At 46.3% G+C, this 20,078-nt stretch overlaps 1 protein-coding gene across 2 annotated transcripts in view; it reads right to left on the bottom strand.

The window, feature by feature from the left end:
- The window catches only part of BACH2 (BTB domain and CNC homolog 2), a 393,013-nt gene extending 373,415 nt beyond the window's left edge, over positions 1–19,598 (bottom strand). The window contains exon 1 of one of the 2 annotated variants that reach the window (XM_070796074.1): positions 18,909–19,598. The gene's annotated coding sequence lies outside the window, so the exon portion shown is untranslated. The remainder of the gene's footprint in view (positions 1–18,908) is intronic. The other variant, XM_019967343.2, reaches the window with a different exon arrangement.
- Positions 19,599–20,078: the final 480 nt, after the last annotated feature.

Genomic DNA, 20,078 nt, shown 5'->3' with positions numbered 1-20,078 from the left:
GGTTTGATCCCTGGGTTGGGAAGATCCCCTGGAGGAGGGCATGGCAACCCACTCCAGTGTTCTTGCCTAGAGGATCTCCACGGACAGAGAAGCCTGGTGGGCTACAGTCCATGGGGTCACACAGAGTGCGACATGACTAAGCACAGCACATACTGTGAAATAATCACCCAAGGAAGTCTGGTTAATACCCATCACCACACATACTTACAAATTTATTTTTTCTTATAAAATCTACTGTCTCAGTAACTTTGAAACATAACATACCTTATTATTAACTATAGTCAAGGTTCTAAAATCAATAATGTCACATATGAACTGGTAATTTTCAGTTGAACATATACTTTAAATAAAATCACTGAATCCTAAGAATTACAAAGAAGGATCTTAGAAATGTTTAGGCCAGTGCCTCTCAAAATCTAATGTGTAAATGAATCCCCAGGGAAATCCTGATAAAAATACAGATGATGATTCCATAGTTGTGAAGTGGGCCTGAGATTCTGCATTCTAACATGCTCTGGATGACTCTGATGCTGCTGGGCCTGGAACCACACGTCAGGTACCAAGATTAGTCAAGCCTAAAGGAGAGCCAACAGCTTTTGTTTGGAAGTCTCCAGCCACCAGGAGCTGAAACCTGCCTCCACCAGCAGACACGGCAGGCATCTGACTTGTGGAACAACAAAGAAAGCTGATTTCCTCTTCTAATGACGGAAGACACCCTTTCTCTCCCTACATCTTCTCTTCGCCAAACTAAACATCCCCACTTCCTTGGCTATTCTTAGAAGTGGCCAGTTTCCAGATCCTTAAACATCTTGATCACAGAGGATGCTCCATCCATGGTCAGTATCTTCCTTAAAATAGTCCCCAGGAATGGGGCATGTTATTCTGTACATGGGACAACTAGGCCTGGGAATACTGAGCAAAATCACTGCATAGTCCTATCTAAATGGGACAGCTCACTAAACGTGGCTCTACGGAAATGTCACCTTCAGTAAGAAGCAAGGACCACACTACACTGGCAGCTCAAAGTCTTATAGGGAAGCAGGTACCAAGCAGGTGTGCAAATTCTGTACTTGAACAGGTTATTTTTGTTTTTTAACTCAAATGTAGGAATTTACATTTATGCCTACTAAATGTCACCTTGCTACCTTGGGTTTGGCATTTTCTTAGGTAATTTTAAAATAACATCAAATCAGAAATATTTTCAGAAAATAACAACTCACAAAATCTGTTAAAAAATGTATTATCTAATATGTAATAAGTATATACATTTGCAAAAAAATCCACACACAGTTAAAATAATTATTTTAAAAGAACATTCTTGGGACCATTATTCAGGCTAAAAAATAAAACATTTTGAGGACCCTGGAAGCCCCCAAAGAATTCCTTCCCTACTATGTCCTACTCCTTCACCTCTAGAGGTAACCATTATACAGATTTTTTTTTTTTTTTTGCTGGCAATCATTGCCTTAATTTTCTTTATAATTTTAACATCTATATGTCCCTAAGCAATCCACTTAGTTTTGCACGCTTTTGAACTTTATATAAATGGAATCATTCTATATGCATTCTTCAGTGTCTTGCTTTTCTCACTGGACATTTCTAAGGTTAACCCATATTGATGTATGCATTTTTGTTTAACAAACACTTACCTAGAATTTATTACATGCCAGTCACTATCCTAATCATGTCACAAATATTAACTCATTTAATCTTCCTAACAACCCTATCAGGCAGACACTGTCATTTACCCCAATGTACAGGTAAGGAAACTGATGAACAGTGAGGTTAAGAAACTTGCCCAAGGTCACAAAGTAAGTGGGAGACCCAGATTTTGAACCCAGGCAGAATCCTTGCTCTTAAACACATCTCGCACACCCTCCTGTATGTGCTGTTATTGACTCTTTTTTTTTTTTATCCCCACAGCCAAACAGTATCTCAATGGGTAAGTACAGCAAAATGAGTTAATTGAATACAATGTTGATGAGCATCTGGGTTGTTTCCAGTTTTTGCTCTTATTAGTCAATGTTTCTTTGAACATTCTTGTCAGTGTTTCCTTTTTTTTTAAATTTATTTTTAATTGGAGGATAACTGTTTTACAATGTTGTATTGGTTTCTGCCATACAACAACATGAATCTGCTATAAGAAGACATATATCCCCTCCCTCTTAAGCTGCCCTTCCACCACCAACACCCCCATCCCATCCCTCTAGGTTGTCACAGAGAATCAGGCTGAGCTCCTGAGTTACACTTCAACTTCCCATTAGCTATCTGTTTTACATATAATAATATATATATTTCAATGCTGCTGTCTCAATTTGTCCACCCTCTCCTTCTCCCCACCATGTCCAGAAGTCCGTTCTCTACATCTGAGTCTCTATTCCTGCCCTGCAATCAGGCTCATCAGTATCATTTTTCTAGATTCCCTGTATATGCATTAATATACGATATCTGTTTTCTCTTTCTGACTTACTTCACTCTGTATAACAAACTCTAGGTTCATCCACCTCAGTGCAACTAACTCAAATTCGTTCCTGTCTGTGGCTGAGTAATATTCCGCTGCAGCCTTCTCAGGTGGCTCAGTGGTAAAGAACCCACCTGCTGAGCAGGAGACGAAGGTTTGATCTGGGTCGTGAAGATCCCTGGAGAAGGAAATGGCAACTCACTCCAGTATTCTTGCCTGGGAAATCCCTGGACAGAGGAGCCTGGCGGGCTAGAGTCCATGGGGTCACAGAGAGTCAGATGTGACTTACTGACTTTACAGCAACAACAAATATCCCATTGTACATATGTACCACAACTTCCTTATCCGTTTTGAAGCGCATGAGTAAGACTTTTTCCAAAATGTGTATCTAGGAATAAGATTGCTGGACTGTACCTGGTTGAACTTGGTTCAGTAATAAACTGTTCTTTAACGTAATTGTATCAAGTAAGGCAATGGCACCCTACTCCAGTACTTTTGCCTGGAAAATCCCATGGATGGAGGAGCCTCGTAGGCTGCAGTCCATGGGGTCGCTAAGAGTCGGATACGACTGAGCGACTTCACTTTCACTTTTCACTTTCATGCATTGGAGAAGGAAATGGCAACCCACTTCAGCGTTCTTGCCTGGAGAATCCCAGGGACGGGGGAGCCTGGTGGGCTGCCGTCTCTGGGGTTGCACAGAGTCGGACACGACTGAAGTGACTTAGTAGTAGTAGTAGTAGTAGTATACTCCTACTAACTACGTACAAGGCCTTCCAAGCATGCACATCCTCACCAACACACGGTTATATCAGATATGTAAACGTTTGCCAATCCAGAGAGAGTACATGGTGTGTTACTGTAATTTTACTTAACATACATTATTCAACTAGCCATTTGGGTTTCTTTGGTGAAGTGCTTGTTCAAGTTTATGAATGTACAGTATCATTTTTCTACTGGGCTGTCTGGCTTCTTCTTACCAATTCATGCGTTCTTTACATATGCTGGAACAGTACCACAGATGTCCCACAAATATCACCGACCACCTTGGGCTTGTTTTCTTACTCCTCATGTTTTAATGAACTGAAGTTCTATTTACATTTTTTTCAAACAATTAAAGTGAAGGCCTCCTCATACATTTTAAACTTTTTGTACTATTACAGAAGAATTTTCTAGGTCTGCACTTAAAGAGTCCTTCATATCCCTTCATTAATTACATCTTAAGAAGGTCTTACTTGGGAATGGTCAAAGTATACTGACAATGACTGATACGGAACAATAAAACTGATGAACCTGACATCTATAAGATCTCGAAGGATATCAGCTAGGTAATTAGGACCATTTCAGCAAATCCCGCGATCATTTTAAGGACGTAAGCAGATTCAACTCCTTCTGTTAAAGCCGTCCTGACGTCCAATCTTTGCCAGCTCTCTTTTCTTCCAACTCCAACCACACTTACCTCGACTATTCATCCTGGCCCTTGATCACATCCTGCTGTGTGCACTGTATTTCAAATGCTTCATGCTTATATATGTGATCTCCAGAAATACTAACTTCCCTACCGTCTGGGACCATGTTTTCTACTGGGTCCGTATTCCACACACCATAACCTGGGCTTAACGGCGTTCCCTGCAAAGAGCAAACCCCTTGACAAGTAATTCTCTATTTGCACAGTAAGTGAATTTAGGACAAATTAAGAGAACTTCAGAGCCAACAGATATAACACATACGTTAGGAAACTGTACAAAATAAAAACATAAGTTAGTTAGAGAGATATCTAACAAAAGTTGAGCGAGAAGAAAACACTGATGAAATATATATCTGAAATCGTAGCCTGGGAACAGATTGTAAGGAGCTTTAAAGGCTCTTCTGAGGACTCTGAGTGTTTTCTATGGACAGTGAGAAGCCACAGGTGATTCTTAAGAGACAGTAAGTTCATTTATTCAACAAATACATGCTTAATGAGCAGCCCTGTAGTGTCACTTTTCCAGGCCCCTGGACTTACAGTGACCAAAGGAGGCAAAGACCCCAAAGTCTGGAGCTGATTTCATAATGAGGGAGACAGATGGACAAGCAACCTCATATACAAGAGCGCAGAGGGTGATAAGAGCCTCAGAGAAAAGGAAGGAGAAGAGTGGGTGCCTGGAAAAGAGGGTGGTCCCCCCACTCCACAGGGTCAGGGAAGGTCTCTCTGGTGGGGCAAGAGACAGCTTAAGGTCGCAGAGGGAGCCTGGGTATCCCCGGGATCTCCTGCCAGTTCCCCTGGACCAGGCTCTGTGGGCATTTTAACAGCCAGAGGCAAGCCAATGATCCCCATTCTCTTTCACACCCTGAGTTCTGAGCCTCCTCCTCCCCTTAGTACTCCCCAACCACCCACCCCCTCCAGAGGCCCTTCTCACCCCATCAGGATTCTCCAACTCAAGACCGGTGGAAAAATCATCCCAACACCTTGTTCTCTTTGGCTGATGTGCCCAAGCTCAGGCCTACCTCCTCCTGAACACTTTGCCAGCAAAGGTCCGTCCAGTCAAAGCTATGGTTTTTCCAGTAGTCATGTATGGATGTGACAGTTGGACCATAAAGAAGGCTGAGGGCTGAAGAATTGATGCTTTCAAACTGTGGTGTTGGAGAAGACTCTTGAAGAGTCCCTTGGACTGCAGGGAGATCACACCAGTCAATCCTAAAGGAAATCAACCCTGAATAGTCACTGGAAGGACTGATGCAGAAGCTGAAGCTCCGATACTTTGGCCATCTGATGTGAAGATCTGACTCCCTGAAAAAGCCCCTGATGCTGGGAAAGACTGAGGGCAGGAGAAGCGGGTGGAGGAAGCCTGGCATGCTGCAGTCCACAGGGGTCACAGTGTCGGACACCTCTTAGGGACTAAACAACAACCTACTCCCTGGATTCTGAAGCCAGAGCCTCCCTTGGGTTTTTTCCTGGAGCCTCAGAATCCAGCCTCCTTCCCAGGATGTATTCTTAGACACAGGCGGGAAGCCAGTGTATGCTCCCCTTCCAATTCCCTTCTTGTCTGAATGACCCCTTCCAGAAACCAGCTCTGGGAAGAGATAGCAACAGAAGCACCCAGAGCCACTGTGGGGTCTCCACAAGCAAGAGACCAGGGTCAGGGAGGGGGCTGTGTTGGTGCACATGTGTCCACATATGTACACAGAGTGTGTGCATATGTGCACACATGCCTGGGTCTGTCTAGGAATGATGTGAGAAAGGGTGTATGCATGCAGGCAGGAGCAGAAAGAATCTACAAGAATAAAGGAGAAGAGGTGCGTGTTCACATAGAGAAAGAAATGTAAAGACTTGGCAAGAGGGAGGAAGAACAAGAGGCAAAGAAAGGAAATGCTAGCGGGGAGCAAAACACCAGGGTAAAGACAGTAAAGGGAGGCATAAGTATTAAAACTAAAAAATGCTGAGAAGATGGCATGGAAAAATAAGAGCCATCCAGGACGAACTGTGAGAGAGGCAAGACTGACACAAAATTTCAACTAGTAACATTCTCATTTTGTGCTTCTCTTTAAAGCCTTTAGTATTTCCCAGATCAAGGCTAACATAGCAGGTAAGGCACAAAGGCCACTGGCTGTAGTAACTAGGAAACCAGTGATGCAACATTTCTAAAGATGAAGTGTTCAGAAAGAAAAAAAGCTGTATAAAGGTAAATGTAGGTGCTGATTTCATAGTCTAGAAATTCAGTTGCTTTCACTACAGAATGCGAAAAGGAGAGGCCCTGGGGTAAGACCTCTGTGGTCTTACCGAGCTAAGATAGCGATCTCTGATGGTCTGGCCAAACTGCAGGCAAAACAAACCAAAACTGAACAGCAAAATAAGAAAGCGCCCACAAATAGATGCAAGCAGAGAGGCTGCAACTCACAAATGCACACCTAACCTCCCTGTGATGTTCAGGGTCTGCGGGTCTCAGCCCTTCAGCCCTGGAGACGGGGCAGCACCGTCCTTCCTGTCGTAACTGCTCCTTCTCACTCGGCCGTTTCCTCTGACTCGCATTTTCTGTTACCCTTCCTCTTGGATTCGTCTGACAATGACTCACAGGGCAATCAGCCAGTCAGCGGTCCCACAACCCTCCACAACAGACTCTGTGGAGAAGGCTGGCAGCTTGGTGGACCAGAGTCCGGACCGGTTTTTTCCTTTCTCTGTTCAGGGAGGATTTGCTTTTCAGCCACATTTCCCTCAAAACACAGCCCTGGGAGATGCTTACTGCACAGATTTCTAAACGATGAAATGATCTGAGTTTGGCGACGTGGTCATAACGAAACTAAAAACAGTAAGATGAAAAAACAATAGTGTGATCATCACACCTACAAAAAACAACTTTAAATTTGGGTGAAATCAAGAGATCAGAAAAAAAAAAAAGCTCAAACTAATATTTTCCAACCTTTCACTAACAGCTAGGGCTAAAAACCACATGTTTTGAAGGTCTTGCACTGTGTTATTATTAGAAGTCACAATTCTATTGATACTGATGAGTCATTTGTATCGGCGGAAACCAAGAACTTCCATCAACATCATGTTACACATAGTCACTGTGGCTTGGCTTTTTCTTTATTACTGGTCAAAGCTGCTTCAGAATGCTTATTGAAGCTAAAAAAAAAAATGGAGGCAAACTCCACAACCATGTGTAAAGCTTTCCTTTCTCTAACTGATCTCACTTTAATCATCTTTCTCAAGATAAGTTTAGGATGCTCTGATCAACTTGTATCTGCAAAAGGAAGTTTATTTATAAACCTCAAAAAAAGTAACATTTTCACTTTCCGATGAAAATAAGCAGAACTGAACTCCAAAAACAAACAGCGAAACCATTTCTGAAAACACATGCCAGGTTTAAAATGACCCGAGGTCAGGTTTGAGTTTTTTTTTTTTTTTTAACCTTAATAACATGCAACAGATACAAACAAAATCTGTCATTACTTAAGGACTTGAACCACATAAAACCAAGTGGGGCTAGCTGCTGAACACCTCCTGCCCACTGCCCCAGTCCCGGCACACACACTTCACTGACACGGGGAGAAGTGGGTCAGGTCTGGGTTACACCAGGAAAACCTCAGTTAACTGTTCAGAAGAGTTCCCTCTGGTGCTAAGGAGGAAGTAACAGCAGAGCCCCTTTCTCTTACTCTCATCCCCACTCCCCTCTCCCTATAAGGAGCACCAAAAAATTAAAAGGAAGGAAAAATCGATTTTCTTTGGGGGCTTCCCAGAAATACTGTGATGCTCACACAGTCACCAAGTTAGAAATATGCCCAATTTTCTACCCCGGGGAAACAAAAGCTGTGTCTGGTTGCTGGAGGGAGAAGGGAACCCAGCTCAGCAGCGACCACAGATCTGAAAATAGTCTCCCCGCAGCGAAATGGTCGAGGTGCTCTCCACGGCGGCGCTGGTGCTGTGGGCCGATCGCAGTGGGGCCAGCTGAGGGCTGTAACAGCTGCATGAGTCAGCACGCGCGGCTGGAAGGAAACTGCTGACATGCTAAATGGCTCTCGCAGACAGAAGGCGCACACACCTACCCGGCAAAAACAAAAACAAGGTACATGCAAATCGGCAAACAGGAACCTCTCTCCCCTCACAGCTCCTATTTGCCAAGGTTCAACCCCAAACAGACAGAGCAGAGATGCCGCTGCTCAAAAAGCAGTGCTGATAACTAATAATACTGAAGAGTGGTAATAAACAATTCACTCTCCGTGTTGTGATGTGGGAAACAGCTGCACTCAAATCTCACGAGCCAGTTCATTTTAACCAGTTTTTAACTGGATTTAACTGCTTTTCCTCCCTTCTGACAAAAATCAAAATAGTTGCCCGATCGACCACAAAAACTGGTAACAGACAAGCACAGTTCCTGTTTTTCAGAGGGGACTTACTTTCAAACCCACAATGTAGAGATGTTTAACACAAGTGGAAATTTAAAATTTATTGTTTGATGTGCTTAAACCTGTACACAAATTCGGATCCCATGAACATCCTGGTGTAATCACATCTCAGGCTGGCTCCTACATGACTTTTCACCTCCTTTCTCTCACTTAATACAGGACCCAAAACTCCAGAGGGAAACGGATTATTCGGAATTCAGAACACATCGTCCCACACAGAAACACCATGATGTTCAGGATATTCCATGAAGGTTGTCTCAAATTTAAAATTCAAGTCAGAGGTTACATTTGTAGTTTTAAAAGAGAAAATAATACTGTAACAATAGTTCTAAAGCCAATTAAAAACTAAAGAAAACATTATTGAGTGACTGAAGCACCTAATTAGAGGCAGTCTTCTAGGTGAGACTTTCGGACTTTGTCCAGTTTCACTCTCGTTCTCCAATATGACCTTTCGTGGTTAATTCCACTTTAAAATGCATGACACTCTCCTATTTTGCCATAACATTCATCAGGAAAATCGTTTATCATCTGTGAGTTTCAAATTTTTGTTGCTGTTGTTCCAAAAAATTCACCAAGAGTTGGAACAGAAAAAAAGAAAAAGAAAGGAAGAAGAGCTACAGAGAGGGGGTACTAGAGAGAGGAGACCAGAAAGAAATGGCGTCAGAGACAGAGGAAGGCACAGAGGCAGTACTAAACAGAAGACAGAAGAAGAGTACGAATTAGGGAGAGGTCTCCCTACTAGACAGTGTACTCCAGAGAGCAGGGAGGGACTCTCCTTACCCAGCTACCCAAGAGATCAGACCCCCAGAGAATGAAAGATGAGTACAGGGCATTTCCACAGACTGACACTAGATGGCGCCATCAACTCAACATAGCATGGTTGCTGGGGGAGTCTGCATGGGGGAGGGGTAAAATGGAAGCCAGTTCAGACTCATCACGACTGGGTGTTCAGAAGGCAACACGTCTATCTAAAAGCAGGAGGGTTGGGACTTCCCTGGTAGTCAGGTGGTTAAAGCTCGGTGCTCCCAACGCAGAGAGCACAAGTTCAATCCCTGGTCAGGGGACTAAGATCCCACATGCCAAGACAATAAAAATTTAAAAATTTTAAAAAGCATGATTTCCTTAAACAGTCAGCCTCTCCAAATATCCAGTTGTCACCACTAGTCATGCTCATAGCATGGGGCATGTCACTTTTGAAATAGACTTATCAACTCAATTTTTAATCAATAGAAGTGTAGGGTGGGGAGGCAGATGGGTGAAATCCATTCTCTTTTTTTTTTCTTTTAAAATTCAACATTTAAAGATAATAGAGTATTTCAGGTTCACTGCTACTGACTGACTGACAAAAATTCCTAGTTACAGACCAAGTGGTTTTCCCCTGAACCTCCGTTTAAATGTCAAATAACACACCATCTTGCTACCCAGGTTTATGCAATCAGATCAAGTGTCTGGCAAGAGAAAGATGATGCTTTCTGACAAACATACTATCACATTAAAAATCATCTGCTCTTCATATTTGTAATACTGTGGTTTATACATTCTAATCTGCTTGTCCATATTCTCTGTCTCCACGGTTGGATTTATATAGAGCCTTCTCTTTACTCAGAAATTTCCTACCGTCACCAGGTTACCAGTGTATGAGATTCTACTAGCCCCACTGCTAGGGTTTTTACTTCTTTTAGTTTATCTCCTATTAATAAGCTGATCCTTCAGAAAGAAGTAATACACTAGGTTGTTGCTGCTCAATCCCTGGGTTGGGAAGATCCCCTGGAGGAGGGCACGGCAACCCACTCCAGTATCCTTGCCTGAAGAATCCCATGGAGAGAGGAGCCTGGTAGGCTTCAGTCCATGGGGTCGCAAAGAGTCAGACACGACTCCACACCTAAACAACAACAAAAGACAAAAGTTTTCATAAAATCCTTTTATGAGATTGGTTTTGAAAGGGAAGAAGGGGACTGTTTAAGTGCACTGAGTGGCCTAAAGGGAGCAGAGGAGAGAGAGAAGTCAGGACAGAAAGTGGACACTGGGAGAACTAAGAGCAAGCCTTGCATGGCTTCTTTACAATGCTGTCAAGATCATCACCCCGATGCCAATCTTCTCAAGGAAATACATGAAAAGGGTTAACTCTAAGTAAGTCTACATTTTCCACTTGCTGAATGGGTAATAATATCTTTTATAGTTAATTCCTTTTTTTTTCACAGTTTGACTCTTCAGGGCTCATTCATTTGCATAATATGGAAGCCTGAACCTCTATAGATGTTCTACAAATCAGTGCAAGTAATTCTCATACTAAATCAGCAGCTTTAATTTAAGCTCATCATTGTTTGCATAGAAATCTTTATGCACTCATCTGCTTGATTTTTTTAATCACTTAAAACCTCCAACAGTGACACACTAAGCATCTCCCCATTTAGCCATCTCCAAAATTTGAACTAAATACTGAAAAATAAGCACACTACAGTCATATGCTTGATCATTTCCCAAATTGAGCTTCAAGCGTATGCTTAATGTTCCAGCAGCTCCAAGGATAATGCCACTTGACTTAAAGATGACAACTTGGACATCCAGCCCAGGACACAGCTGAGTCAGCACTCTAAACAGTCACCCTGCAAACCCAGGGTAATCGGGGTCACTACCGAACCAACTGCCTAGCGGAGTCCTTTAAAATCATTCAAATCTCCTGTTGAGAGTTGCAACATGCTAATCTGGCAAGATAATCTCTTCCTGAAATTGACTAGAATGGAGCAAAGGTTACCTGTTTTTATCTGTTACTAGCAGCTAATATTTCTCATTAGGAACTCTGATGGAATTGGTTCTGAATGAAATTCTTCCTCCTCATTAGGAAAAAAAAAAAAAAGAAAGCTATAAACAAATTCTTCACATAACAAGAGGGTAGGAGCGTGAGTTACAGAAAAACCCTGGGAACAGAGTCATAGGATTCATGTTCTGTGTCTAATTCTTCCTGTGTCTTGACATGTTATCACTTCCATCCTCTGAAACCTCAGACGGACACTGAGAACTGAGGAATGCAATTATCAGAAAGTGAGTTAGGTGAAAGAAGAAAGACAAAGGATGCATTCACTCAGGCTCACTGAGAAATTATTTTTCAATTTTATCTTTCAGATAGATGTCAATAAAATATCCAGTAGAGTGAGATGGCCTATATTTCCACTTCTGAGATGTGATGGAGAGCAAAAAGGAAGAGAAGGTGCAGAACAACAGGTGGTTAAGAAAACAGGTTCTAGCATCAGACTCCTCGTGTCCAAACCCAGCTCAGCCACTCATTAGCCAAGTGACATCCGTGCCTCAGTCTTTAATGATCACACCTGCCTCTGGGTGGTTATATGAATTAAATAGTTGATATGAAAAACACATATAAGGCTCCCAACACAGGTTAGCTATAATAGGAAAAAAAGAAAATAGAGGAGTTTTAGCACATAATAAGTCCATTTGTTTTAAACAGATGCTGTCTGCACTCCTAAATTGTGCTAAGAACAGTCTGTATAATCATCCTGGGTCTGCAGAGGCTGGAGACCTGTCCGGTCTGGGACAGACAGGGGCTTCTGATCAGCCAGACTCTCATTTTCACCCAAGCCCCTTGCCCCCAAGCCCACGCATATTAGACAACTGGGAGGGCATGCCTGAAGCTTCTAATCACTCAAATATTGTCAAAATGACCCTCAACATGCCCAAAATAAGAATGCTAACTTGCATTTTTTTTTTTTTCCAGTAGGGAAACAAACAATATTCTTGGCAATTAATTCTGTTTTTATCAGGTTCTAAAGACACAGGTAAATAAATCAATTCTGGACTCTGTATACAGAAACCATTATTGGCCAAAATGACTCAACACGTTATACCATGGTTTATGCAATATTCCAAAGGGCCACAGATAGGAGTGAATTAATAGGCTTGGGAGACTTGTTGTTGTTCAGTCGCTCAGTCATGTCCAACCCTTTTTGACCCCATGGACTGCAGCATACCAGGCTTCCCTGTCCTTTATTGTCTCCCGGAGCTTACTCAAACTCATGTCCATTGAATCGGTGATGCCATCCAACCCTCTCATCCTGTCATCCCCTTCTCCTCCTGCCCTCAATCTTCCACAGCATCAGGATCTTTTCCAATGAGTCAGCTCTTTGTTCTCATCAGGTGGCAAAAGATTGGAGTTTCAGCTTTAGCATCAGTACTTCTAATGAATATTCAGGACTGATTTCTTTTAAGATGGACTGGTTGGATCTCCTTGCAGTCCAAGGGACTCTCAAGAGTCTTCTCCAACCCCACAGTTCAAAAGCATCAATTCTTCAGCGCTCAGCCTTCTTTACAGTCTAGGGAGACTAGGGGGAAAACTAGCTAGTTTCAGACAGGTTCAGATGGCAGCTGACTCCATAATTCCTTGGGCAGGGCTGCCCCAACCTCCCAACAAGGTCACGTCCCTCCAGTACATCCTCCAGTGCATATAATACCTTTCCTTCTCTGAGTCTGCAGTAAGTCATCTGTGGCTATCTGATAAATGTTATCCTTCCTACTAGATGGGGTGCTTCATGAGGTCAGGGCCGGGATTGGGCTTGCTCCCCAAAAGCATCATGTTCACCTAGCACTACATCTGCCATGTTAGGGATACTCAATATCTGTTTAGTGAATGAATGAGCCACTTGCCTCTAAAGAATGCCATTTCTGGACACCTGGCCCATTTTATCCCATCCACGAGCTCCCGATAATTAGGAGAATACAGGATGGGAATAATATAAAACCTGCCTATAATGTGTAGATCCTGGGAGACTAAGCAAAGTCGCTGAGCAGCACCTTGGCTTTGTTTTTCTACGTATAAGAACAGGAATAACCACACTGGGCTCTCCCAGCTTTAAACTCCAAAGTCTAAGCCTTCTACGGGGTAGACACATGCAGCCTGAGGAAACCCCTGAAGCATCCACAGAAAGTGGCGAGGGAGAGACAAAAGGATGGACTGGAGTTTTGACAATGGACTTGGAAATGCAGATGCTTCCCTCTGCACTAAGCTGGAGTCTGTCCACATGCCAGCTGTAGTAGGCTCGGGAATAAATGAAGATAATCACGAGAAGTATGGGGAAACTGGAAATAGGAGGATGGCAATGCTTGGAAAAAGGGAAGATGAAAGCTGACACAGGCAGGAGAGGGAACCAGTAACCAGGCAGCCACGGGCAGGGGCATCAGTGCTGTCCTCCCGCCACCAGGAGTGGAACAAAGAGGTCAGGGAGGCAAATGACACATCTCAGAACCAAAGGCCAATTTATAATCAGGCTGAGGAACAAAAGAGAAGTTAACCAGGGTAATATGCTGGAGAAGTCGTGATTATGAGGTCACTGGGGAAGACTGAGAGACATTTTGGCTGTAATTCCAATGACGAGGATGAAGAAGTACGTGAAATGCTTTCAGATCAGGAAGATTTATTATTTTGGAAAAAAGTAGCTCAAGGAAAAACAAAGGCAACATTCCTGCCTGATTTTTGAAGTAGTGCCACTCGTAGGACTGAGTTCAATTTCCATATTCTTTAGAAAAGAAATGGTCCTTGAAAAGGACACACTGGTGCTTCTGAGACTTCCAGCTTTAGGGAAGCTGAGTAGCATGCTGATGGTGAGAGTAAGTTTCAGTCTTAGAGAAACTGACATTTGAAATTAACAAGAAAAAAACAAAAGATTGGGGGAAGTAAAAACCTTAAATTGACAAAGAAAGAACTACTTTTCTATTAGATATCATCACAGACCAAAAAAAAAAAAAAAACAGATGAGTAATAATTCTGGGCAATCTGAGTTTACAAAATGTTTAGTTCACAGCAGGTTTCAGTTTTGACTTGAACAATGTGTAAATATTTACATGAAATTTAAAAATGGGACAAGAATAGGTCATATGCTGTCACTGGCAATCCAGGAGGGATTTTCTATCATTCCAAAAGCCTTGGTGCTGCTTTCCCTAACACGGCTTCAGCTCTGCCGAAAGCTTCTTTTCTTCTCCAGAGTAATGCCAGTTTTTGCAACCAGCCCTGACTTCTGAACTATTTGTGCTTCTGATAGGGTCCTATGTCACTGGAACCTTCCTGACACGGAAAGGAGACAGGGAGGCAGATGCAGTGCTTGCTGTATGAATCACAGATGTTGACAGATTATGCTGCGTCTTACGTTGTTCCCTATTCCTTGTACTCTAGGGTAGAGACTGGGTTCTCTGCATGCTATGACTCCCAACGCCATGCCCAGTCATTGACTCTGGGCTAGACTGTGTATACAGGACAGGGAAATAACCTTGAGACAGTCAGGGCAACACACACTGCCTTCTGATGAAATCCTTTCCAATAAGAACCTTCCTCTTCTGTAGAATGGGCACAATGCCTGCTTCTCAGGGTTGCCTTGAGGAGTCAAGGAAGGAAATGAGGAGTCAATGTTCAGGGAAAGGAGTCAGCACTGTTTCTGGCACATGGTGAACATTCAACAAATCACAGCTATTGTTTTAGTGGGTGCTGGCAAATGTCAAATTCTCCTGGAGGAGTCCTCAGGCATTAAACAGCCATGTTACCCGATCTGGTCAATAACAATTAAACAGAGGGCAGGTGACCCAAAGAAATAGATTATTTACCTGCGGAGGATTATACGGTGCCTTTGGTATTAATTATATGGCCTTTCACGTTGTATTCTCTGTTAAAAAGAAAGCTATCAATCCCTGAGTGGGACTCAGTGTTGATTTCATTTGATTCCGTTTGGGGTTTTTTGCCTTTTTCAATTTTCCTGACCACAGTTAACCATTCACTTGGTGTAGACTCAAAAATCATCTACGATATGTCAGGCCTTTAGAAAATAGCCAAAGACAGAAATATGAAACAGTAAGATGTTCTAGTTCACTCGGTAGTGGGCAGCCAGACAGCCTACGGGCCAGCTCCGGCACTTACAATGTTTCTACCCGGTGTGAGCAAATATTTAGAAAGTAGGGGATTCCACATCAAAACCCTGATATACAGCTTCCCTCGGAAAAATCAGACAGTGTGGAGACACAAAGCCACTATTCCCACCTCTTCCTGCCTGATGACAAGTAGCTGAGATGGTGCAGTGGTTGCCTGCCACTCCATGCCATGCCCCCTCCTCTTCAAGACGGTGTGAAATGAAGATGAAGGGTCCCATGTTCCAGAATTATTAAGGATCTCAAGAAGAACAAGAGCAGAAGATTAAACCACGTGTGAGGTCCTTCTGAGAGGGGAGGGGGCCTGGGCAACAGTGCAGGTCACGTGCCCACCAAACTGGTCCTGCTCCCCACCCCTCAGCCAGACAGGAGGGTATTTATGTATCTGAGTATAAGCCAACATTTTCAAGAAGCCAGACACTGCACCCCCTGAAATCTGAGGTAGACAAAAAAGTAGGGCAGTGGAGCCCAGCCCCGCTGAGCTAGAGAGCCACTAGGATCTCTCTCTTCCCTTGTTAAGGCTGGATCCATCCCAGAGACACTAAGCATGAGTTAATCCAAGTAAAATTAAACTGCTCGCAACAATACAGATTGGCCTGGGCCCTTTTGTCGCGTCCCAGGAGCCTCAATCACAAATTCCGAGGAACAGTTCACAAGCGCTAATGAGTAAGTCCTGTTGCTTGTGCAGACAGTGGGCTCAGAAGCGAAGGGCTGGCCTAGGAGAGATGTGAACCTGACCATCTGGCTCTCTGCGACTCACTTTGATCACTAAATGAATTGCAACAAATTGAGGAGCACATGGCTAGAGTTAATTGTCTCATCTGTAATCTGACCCTACTTTTAGGCAGTTATTATTACCCTCTATCAGGTGGGAACATTTCCCACCATCGCTGCAAAGTGCATTTTCCTGATGAACTGTAATGGATTATTAAATTCCATATCGGGATAACAATACTTTGCACTTCTGCAGTGCCTTTCATCCACGGATGTCAGAGCAGTTTACAAATAATTAAGCCCCTCACACTGCAGCCAGAGGTGAGTGACTGAAAGGGACTGGCCTGAAGAACTGAGTCAAAGGCATAATTCAAAAGAAAGAAAATGAATGGCTTTCTCTCAGGCACTAGAAACGCTGAAAAGTTATGGGGGTGGGGGAGAGGGGGGTCCCTGACTCCCTCCCTTTCTTTCTGCCTTACCTCTTCTCCTTTATAGCAGATCTTCGCCTGCAACATACAAAGAACTGATAAGTAACTAACAGATGTGCATATAATTTAGCTATGAGCTCACAGACACATATATGAGGAGAATGCTCTTCCATGTAATCCTGGCATTTACAACACGAACTGACATTTCAATCCACCTGCAGAACTGACAGATACCAGAATTAACACATTTATGATTACCAAATGGCAAACATAAAGCCTTCCAAAATCCAAAATGAAAATATTACTCGGCACAAATAAAGTATATTCTAACAAAACTTCTTTATTCCATGGTTGTGTTTTCCATTTCTGGGACGCTCATCTGAATGATATTCAAGTTTCAGGAACAGCAAATAGGATGGAAGTGGGCAATCATCGCATTTTTTTTTTTTTTTTTTTAAGCAGAACACTAGAAGGGAAAAACATTTCAGCCACTCAAAAGTTTTGTGGTGAAATTATAAACTCTTGAAAAACTGCATTTATAACGGAAATGCTGACAGACCTTTCACAAGAGCAGTTTGAATGCAACACTGTTATTTAGCCATCTCTCTTACAGACTGAAGGCTAATTCTAACAAGATGTCATTTTGACTCACATTTATTATTACCTGTAAGAATGAAAACCGCCGTTTACTCACAAGCTGCGAGCTGCCGGAGCACCAGGGTGGGGCAATCTCACATTGTAAGCCAGACGCCGCTGCCTTACCAAAATAGCCCCTCCACCAACCAAGTGGCAGCCTTTCCCCGCACAGCTTCTTTCATGTCAGCCAGAGCCTTCGCAGCTCAACATGCCATTCCTACATGTTACATTTTAATGATCTGAGAAAACCGTTATCAGAGTTAACATCTCTAATTTTACTCTAAACAGACAAAAGCAAAATATCTCATTAGGCATCATCTCCGCCAAGGTTCCCACTAGGCAGGAAAGGATTTTTATCTAAAGTAATTACCCATTTTAGTTAAATACACTCAACAGATGAAATTTACACCGGGAGTGAGAGACTGCAGCACTAGACCGCGAAGGTGAAAGCCGAGGGACGCTACGTCCCGCCGCCCCCCCCCCCCCCCCGCCCCCCGCCCCGGCCAGGCGGCCGAGAGTGCGCAGCTCAGCCCGGAGTTGGGCGCCCTCGTCCCTCCTGTTTCCCAGGGGTCACGGGTCATCGAGACGACGGTGACCAGACAGGCAAATTGCGAAGCGCTCCTTCTCCGGCCACAGACAAAAACCATCTGACGGCGGTGCGGGAACTTCCCCCCAAGTTATCAAACTCGCCTACATGCGAGACGGTGCTGCAGATACCTCGCGCTCCCACGACCCTGGAAGCCTGCGGTGCGCGATCCCTTTCACACGCACACACCCGGCCCTGCCCACTTCCTCCCACGGTCCAAATTCTTGCAAATGCCCGGCCAAACCGAGGTCACCGAGGTGCTCACTCGAGTCCCTTCTCAAGGAGCGCCGCCCGCCTCCCTCTCCATGGGTGCTCGGCTCCTGAGCACTCACCGGGTGAGAGGAGAAAAACTGCGAGACCCTACAGGGCGCCTCGGCGAGGGGGCGGTGGAGCGGTGTCCCCTGGATAAACTCCTCTCCTAGGTGGAGCCCAAAAGGGGTTTGCAGACTGAAGTGCAGGCAGGGAGAAGAGGGGGTGTGTGTTGCACTTAGATTTCATGCAGAATCGTGGAAAAGGAAGGTGCAAGATTTTTCTGTCTGAAGGCACGAGCCTCTCGGCTCGACCTCCCCGGGATGCATGCCAATGACCCGGTCCTTGGCTAGCAGCGATAGTACCCAGCGCGCAGCCCGAGGTCTGCGCCAAGAGTCCCCGGGCTGCCTCTTCCCGGGACCCTAAACTTGGGCTTTGATACCCCGCCAGTCGCTGTAGTCTCAGCTACCCCGCGGCGACTGACAGCCGAGCGCAAAGCGGCGGCTGACAGCCGAGCGCAAAGCTTCGCGGAGCAGCCCCGGGCGCGGACGCCGAGGGCTAGAAGGAGGCCGCCCGGCCTGGCACCGCGATCGCGGGCCGGGGGCCCGAGCGCAGGGCCGTGGGTCTGACAGCTGCTCCGGTCGCGCGGACGCGCGCCTCCCTCCAGCCCGCCCTCCCCACGCCTGACTTATTACCCTCTGCTCCTCCTCCCCCTGCTGTTCCAAAACACCCGTCGACGCGAGCAAAATACAATGCCTCCTCGCCCGCCGTAAACAGCCGGGCGAGAGAGCGCACGGCCGCAGCCGTGCGTCCGCCCGATCAGCTCCCACCCCTTTCCCGTTCCTAGAAAATGCCATCAAAGCGGGCAGGGCGCTTGGCTGGCGGCTGCGTGCGCGCCCGGCAACCGCGGCTCCCTTCCCGCGCCGCTTCCTCACGCCTCCCCGCCAGTCCCGCGAGCCCGCTCCCCTCGCGCCCCTTCACCGGCCAACTTGCCCCGCCGCGGGGGCCCGGGACCCGCGGGCCACGGACTCACCTCGCCAGAGAACTTTGCGTTCTTTTCCGTCTCCTCTTGCCCGCGTCCTCCCAGCCCGCAGCCCCCTCCCGGCAGTCGGCGGATCGGGGAGGGGTGGGGGTCACCGAAAGCTCACGGAGAGGAGGCACATCACATGGCAGCTCGTCCCCAGCCCCCCGAGAGTGGCGGGAAGGGGGAGGGGAAGGGTCGAGGGGAGGCCGGGGAGAAAGCGAGAGCCCGGCGGCCGCGGGAGTGGGCAGGCGGGGTGGCGAGGGCGGCGGTGGGCGCTGGCCTTAGCGCTGCTGCGACCGCAGCCCGGGCGTGCACCGTCGCCGCTGCCGCTGCTGCCGCTGCTGCTGCTGCTGCTGGCGAGGCGGCGGCTGCTCGGCGCTGTTTGCTCCGCGCCGCGCGGCTCGCGCTCTCCCCGGAACGCCCACACTCTCAATCGCTACATTGTTGACATTCGGCGCTGACGTCACCCGTTCCCCATTCACAATAACTTTACGGGAGCCGGGCAGCGCACCTCCCCGGCCGCTGGGGCGCCGTACGCCCGGCGACTAGCGTAAGCCGCTCCGCGAATGGCGCTCCAGGGGCTGGGGCGGAGGGACAGGGGGCGGGCGCGCGCTCGGCCTACTCGCGGGAGGGGGCGCGCCTCACGCCGCCGCCGCCGCTGCTCTCCCGGCTTTGTGCGGCCGCGCGGCCTGGAGAGCCCCCTGCTCCTGGCCCTCCTGGCCGCCTGGCTCGGTCCGGCCTGGCCGGCGACTCGCCCAGGGGCCTTGAAAGGCCAGGACTGGGGGCGAAAGGGGTGGTTGGAGAGGTGATGGCTGGTGTGTCACGTGGGGAGAGGGCAGAGCCGGGGCACTAGACCCTGGAAGGGGAGTGGGACCTTGAGACCTGGGTTTCCGGGCTTGCCTAGCGGTTTCCCAAGAAGGGGCAGGAAAAGATGCTCCGCGGGCCCCTCAAAGCTGACCGGTCCCCCTGTTGGGAGCAGACGGGGTGAAAGAGTAGCTTCTGACCTGACGTTGATACTGACTTTTGAATCCTTTCCAGGAGGGCCTCCGCCTGTCCCACCGAGGTGGCCTCTAAGTCCACACGCCAGGGTTTGAAAAGGGGCGCGTGCGATTACGAAGCTTACCCAAGAGCCTACCTCGCAGCTGAGGCCCCAGTCCTGCTGGGTTCCAGCCCCCTCCT

The sequence above is a fragment of the Bos indicus genome, chromosome 9 (genome assembly GCF_029378745.1).
Source record: "Bos indicus isolate NIAB-ARS_2022 breed Sahiwal x Tharparkar chromosome 9, NIAB-ARS_B.indTharparkar_mat_pri_1.0, whole genome shotgun sequence".
Lineage (NCBI taxonomy): Eukaryota > Metazoa > Chordata > Mammalia > Artiodactyla > Bovidae > Bos > Bos indicus.
The sequence above is the reverse complement of the archived record's forward strand: the minus strand, read 5'-3'. Positions and strand labels throughout refer to the sequence as shown.